Consider the following 6,000-nt stretch of genomic DNA (forward strand, 5'->3'; position numbering starts at 1 on the left):
AAGCCAGCAGCCCTTGTTGCTCCTGGCGGAAGGCTAACACTCTGCCTCTGCCTTGCTGAGCTACTGTCTTCTAACTGCCTTCTGCTTTTTATAATTTTTTTTTTCAGCTTTATAACTTTCACAGTGGTGCTCTTCCCTTGAGGCCTTGAGTTAATAACCAGCATGAGTCAACAATTTCATCTTTTTTTTTGTTGTTTGTGCCTGCATGTATGCACCTTTTTATCTTACCTATCTCTCACACCGCTCAACAACAATTTCCTTCAGTAAAGTCACATATCTTAATTAATTAACTGAACCCTGTGCTTTAAGCTACAGTTTGTGACCTTTGGAGAGGACATGGTATTTTAGTACAGCTATACTCTGACTGACAGTGGTTGCTGCATTAGGGACCTGGGGACTGCATCTGCTGGTGTGGGGAGGTGGCTTGCCTTTAGGGAGGTGACTTGTCCCTGGGAGCTGCTAAGTGATGAGTAGGAGATTCTATGAAATGATGAACTTACTGCAGAATTTTCCCCGGCCACTGCCAATGACCATTCTTGGTACAACATCATGCTGGCCCAACCTGCCCCAACCTATAAGAACAGGACGACTGCCAGCAACTCTACATTCCATAAGGCGCACTGTGAGTGGAGGCCTTTCACCAGTGTCATGACACACCTACAGCTGCACATGGGGCCACTGGAAGATGTAACATCAGATTCCTGTGGTACAAGCATATGTTGCTGACTATAACCACTCCTACGACATCTGTGCTTAACCCTCTGCAAAAGCCTAATCCACCTCTTACTTTCAGAAACAGTGAGATGGATCCAAACCGCAGTGCCAGAGTGGGAAGGAGGCAGAGGCTTATTGTTCACTAGGATTCAAGAGGGAACAAGCATGGAAGGTTAAAGGGCAGTGAAAAGGATGATGGGTGGCTTGTCAACTTTAAGAGAATGAAGGGATTGTGAGCAAGTAAGAGGTCACCAAATGGGCAACTGCAAAGAAGTGAAACTCAGAATCCAAGAGAAAATGTATAGGTCAGCACAAGGTGATGAGAAGGAATGGTTCTGAGACTAAAAAGTATGTGCCACCTATAGCTAGCAGAATTGGTCCTTAAGAGAAAAGGCATCACAGGGAATAAAGCTGACCACTAACAGTGTGGAAGAAATCAGATGTTTTTTCTTTATTTCTTTATTTGTTTTTAATTTCTATTTTTTATTTTTGTCAGGTACACAATCAGTGCAATAAAATGCCACCCAATCACTGCACATGAGCAAATGTCACGATACTAAGCAACTTCATTTCTGGAGATTATGGCACCCTGATTCTCATAGCCTGCATTTCAGTTACCTAATGGAGAGTGTCTTGTTTATTACCTTTTCTTAAAAATAACAGTGGTAAGCATGTCCCATAGAATAAGCCAGTTAAGATCTTGATGTCTAAAATGGATAGAGGAACTAAACATATGAAAATGATGGCATAGAAAATTCTAGTGCCAGCACTTTCTAAATAAAACATCGCTTCAGTGAGATGAAAATGGTTCCTAGCTTCAGACTGTTTTTGATGCTGACCTTACCCATCATTCAAAAGGTCTACCCTTACCACCAGCTTATGCTAGGTATATACTTAAATACTTGGTTGAGCTGAGATCTCTGAATCATTCTCCCCTCATTTCTGTGCAGTGTCTTTCCATACATGCTGGCAAGAGCAAAGCAATGCTTCTGTCATAAGTCCATCCCCTTTGAAAGAGAGAGGTTGGAGTTTTGTCACACGCTCACCACTGAAAATTGGTTAGTGAAACAAGAGTAAATTGGATGCAATAACTTCTCCTTTTCAGCATCCCTTGTCTTGTCGCTCGTGGTGCATGTTCCTCCCACAACGTGGAGCTCTCTCACCAGTGAATTGGAAGGACACGCTACCAAATCCTAAACTAGCACTGGAGAGCAGCACTGTGCTAAACTCTTAGGCAACAGGCCATCAGTTTGAAAGGGAGGATGGTTAGTAATGCAGAGAGCATCAGTGCTAAATTTAATGCCTTTTTCTAATGCTTTAAGTGATTTTCAGGAAAATCTACTGTTTAAGATAAGCAATCAGCTGCAAGTCATCGGGTGAATACGTACAGCTTTAAGTTATTTCATAGAATCATAGAATTGCTCAGGTTGGAAAAGACCTTCAAGATCATCAAGTCGAACCACAACCTAACCATACCACTGTAACTGTAACAACCCTCTGCTAAATCATGCCCCTGAGCACCACATCCAAACGGTTTTAAACACATCCAGGGATGGTGACTCAACTACCTCCCTGGGGAGCCTATTCCACTGCTTAACAACCCTTTCTGTAAAGAAGTGTCTCCTGATATCCAACCTAAACTTACCCTGGTGCAACTTGAGGCCATTTCCCCTCATCCTGTCACCTGTCAGCAGTGAGAAGAGACCAACCCTGCTCTCGCTGTAAGTACCTTTCAGATATTGGAAGAGAGCAATAAGGTCTCCCCTCAGTCTTCTCTTCCCCAGACTAAACAGCCCCAGTTCCTTCAGTCTCTCCTGATAGGGCATGTTCTCCAAGCCCTTCACAAGCCTTGCTGCCCTTCTTTGGACCTGCTCCGGCACCTCAATGTTCTTTCTGCATTGAGGTGCCCAAAACTGAACACAGTACTCGAGGTGAGGCCTCAGCAGTGCCAGGTACAGGGGCAGGACTACCTCCCTAGTCCTGCTCACCACACCATTCCTGATACAAGCCAGGATGCCATTGGCCTTCTTGGCCACCTGGGCACACTGCTGGCTCATAGTCAGCCGACTGTCCATCGGTACACCAAGGTCCCTTTCCATCAGGCAGCTTTCCAGCTAGTCCTCCCCAAGCCTGTAGGGTTGCCTGGGGTTGTTGTGACCAAAATGCAGGACCCGACACTTGGTCCTATTGAAACTTATACAGTTTACCTTGACCCAAAGTAAACAGATGGGAAAGGTAAACAGTAAAAGGATTTGCAGTCCTTTGTCCCTGGGGTCCCCTTCCATTCCTGCAAAACATCAAATGAGGTTTTTATAAATTATGGCTCATAGAATCATAGAATCATTATGTTTGGAAAAGACTTCTCAGGTCATCTACTGCAACCATCAGCCCATCCCCATCATGCCCACTAAACCATGTTCCTCAGTGCCACGTCCACACGGTTCTTGAACACCTCCAGGAACAGTGACTTCACCAGCTTCCTGGACAGCCTGTGTCACTGCCTCACTGCTCTTTTGGAAAAGAAATTTACCTAATGTCCAACCTGAACTTCCCTTGGCACAGTATAAGCCCATTCCCTCTTGTCCTGTCACTGTTACGTGGGAGAAGAAGCCAACCTTCACCTCAGCACAACCTCCTTTCAGGTCATTGTTGAGGGCAATAAGGTCTCTGCAGAGCCTTCTCTTCTCCAGACTGAATAGTCCCCGTTCCCTCAGATGCTCCTCAAAAGACTTGTGATCTAGATCCTTTACAGTTTCTTTGCACTTCTTTGGACACACTCCAGGGCCTCTGTGTCTTGCAGACAGGGGTCCAAACTGTACACAGCACTCAAGGTACGGCCTCACCAATGTTGAGTGCAGAGGGACAATCAAGAGTTCAATCAAGAGCAAGATGTCATAAAGCTCAGCAGCTAAAAGACACCAGCAACTCTTGCAAAATATGTAAGAAATAAGTTCTTATGTGCTTATCTGAGAGGAACAGTTTAAATTTCTTTGCAGGAGATAACTTATTTAAAATTCATATGATCTAAGGCAGGAGTTGACACCAAATCCTTGTAAATCTCACTTGTAAGACATTCAGAATGGCTTACACACGCCAGCAGCCATGTTGGTACTGCACGTTTTAATCTACCCATGCAGGCTTATTACACCAGCATGTGGGTTTCCACCCCTGCTTTATGGCAAAAGTGGGGAAATGTATTTGAAAGATTTTGGTTGCCTTACAGGTATTGATGTGTTTTAGTCTTCTGCTGTGTGGCTAAGAATATGGAGAACAGTAGTATGGATGTGTAGCATTATCCCCATGACAGAGTTATTTTTAACTTTCCTAGGCTTAAATGAGGGAATATTGCATGTTGTATGCCTATTAAAAAAACATGTTTGTGGGCAGCAGGGAGAAGGGCTGCCTGTTGGCCTCCTCACCAGCTGCTGATCTTTGGTGATGCTGAACCTCATGGGAGGAGAGATACCACAGCTCCCATGGAAGGAGAAGCCCAATCCGCTTGACACCTGCCATTTAAATATATATAAGTGTTTATAAGATCCTCTCTCAGTCTTCTCCAGGATGAACATTTCCAGGTGTCTCAGCCTTTCCTCGTGAGGAAGGTGCTCCAGGTCCCTAATCATCTCTGTGGCCCTCCGCTGGACTCTCTTTAGAACTTCCCTGTCTTTCTTGAATTTTCAAAGTTATTCAAAATGGCTCTGCTAGCAGTCCCAAGGCTTTGTCATTTACAGGACGTTTACAACACACAAAGTTTGTATGGAAGTCCTTTGGCATATTTACTTTGGGAGAAAGGGAGGAAGGAGTGAAATCCGGTGCTGCTATTGGTTGACTCATGGTCCCCCATGAGCCATTCAGAAAGATGCAGCCTCCAGATGGACTGTGCAAGGTGTTCGTGGTGCAGTGTGTGCTGAAAACAAATGGACTATAGAATCTTTCATACAATTGCTGAGATTTATGCTAGGTAAATCTCACATTCAGTAACTTTGGAATCATGCACTTTGGCTCCAGACTTTCCTTTCTGGTCTCAATTCATTGGAGACTTAGTTAAAGTCAGAGGGGCCTGTTTTTGGAAACAGATCCCTGGTACTGAGAATTTAATCATATACAGTATTATTGTGAAGCTAGTGCTGCCTCAGAGAAAACTTAAGAGAGGACCTATAGTGTTACAGAGTTAAGTTTCAAAATATTAATGCATCAGACACTAAGACAGAAGAAAAGATGTATGATTCCTTGTGGCTTGAACCTGTGCAAATACATGTATGGCCTGCTATTCCTTAAGCCTGATAGAACGTATTTAGGAAACGAAACTTCAGATTGGAATTCCCATTGCTCCAGGCTCCCTGCAAATCCTTCCCTGAAGCCTACAGGATCAGCAGTGGGAAGGAGATTGCAGGCTAAAGGCAGATGTTATTAGATGATAATTAATCATGCTCCTGCTGCTCAAGGATTCTTTGCTGCCACTAATTGTACCAGCTGAATTATTGTCTGAAGCACTTACTTGCTTGAGGAGGAGGAAGATTTGCTGATTTGCTTTTAGTAAGCCAGTGGACGTGGCTGAAGAAACTGGACGTGCTGTTGGGTGGCTGTGTCTATCTATGGCAGGAGCTAAAACCAGTGGCAGCAGGTGAGTCCCCAACAGCAGTGCATCAGGAAGGTAAGCCAGCTCTGGCCCTCGCTTCTGCTGCAGGGAGGGAGCAGTCAGAAAGCAGAGGTCCCTAACAGCCCTGGCTTCCTCAGCATCCCTGGGAAGAATAAAGCTTGAGAATTATCTCTGCTAGCACAGCCTGGAGTCCTTTCCCTCACATGTAGTCTTTTTTCCCCAGAATGCAGTTGCTGTGGAATTACTGTGTGAGTAGAGGTCTTGGAAATTAAACCCTGGAGCAAAAAGTAAAAAGGGAGAAATGCTCGTATAACCCTTTTTTTTTTTTTTTTTTTCCCTCAGCTTCCTACTACAAACAGAAGTGAAATACTTTTTTTGCTAGAATAACTTCCTTCTTTTATGCACTGGAGTTGATAGAGTCTGATGGCACAGAGGTAAAAATGAATACATCCCACAGTTTTAGTAACGCATGCTGATAGAGGCGCTGAAACATTTGTTTTCCTGCTCACAGCGTGGTATCCCGTGTATAAATCAATAATTGTAATTCTTGGCTTGATCTCTGGTGTGATGAAGTAGGAATATCTGATGCAGCTGAAAATGTGTTGTGTTAAAGCAGCAGCTGTGAAGTCAAAGAGCACGGACGGTGCGTGGGAGGCACCTGGGAACAGCCTGGGGAACAAATGCCA

This window comes from Gallus gallus, chromosome 1, assembly GCF_016699485.2.
Source record: "Gallus gallus isolate bGalGal1 chromosome 1, bGalGal1.mat.broiler.GRCg7b, whole genome shotgun sequence".
NCBI lineage: Eukaryota > Metazoa > Chordata > Aves > Galliformes > Phasianidae > Gallus > Gallus gallus.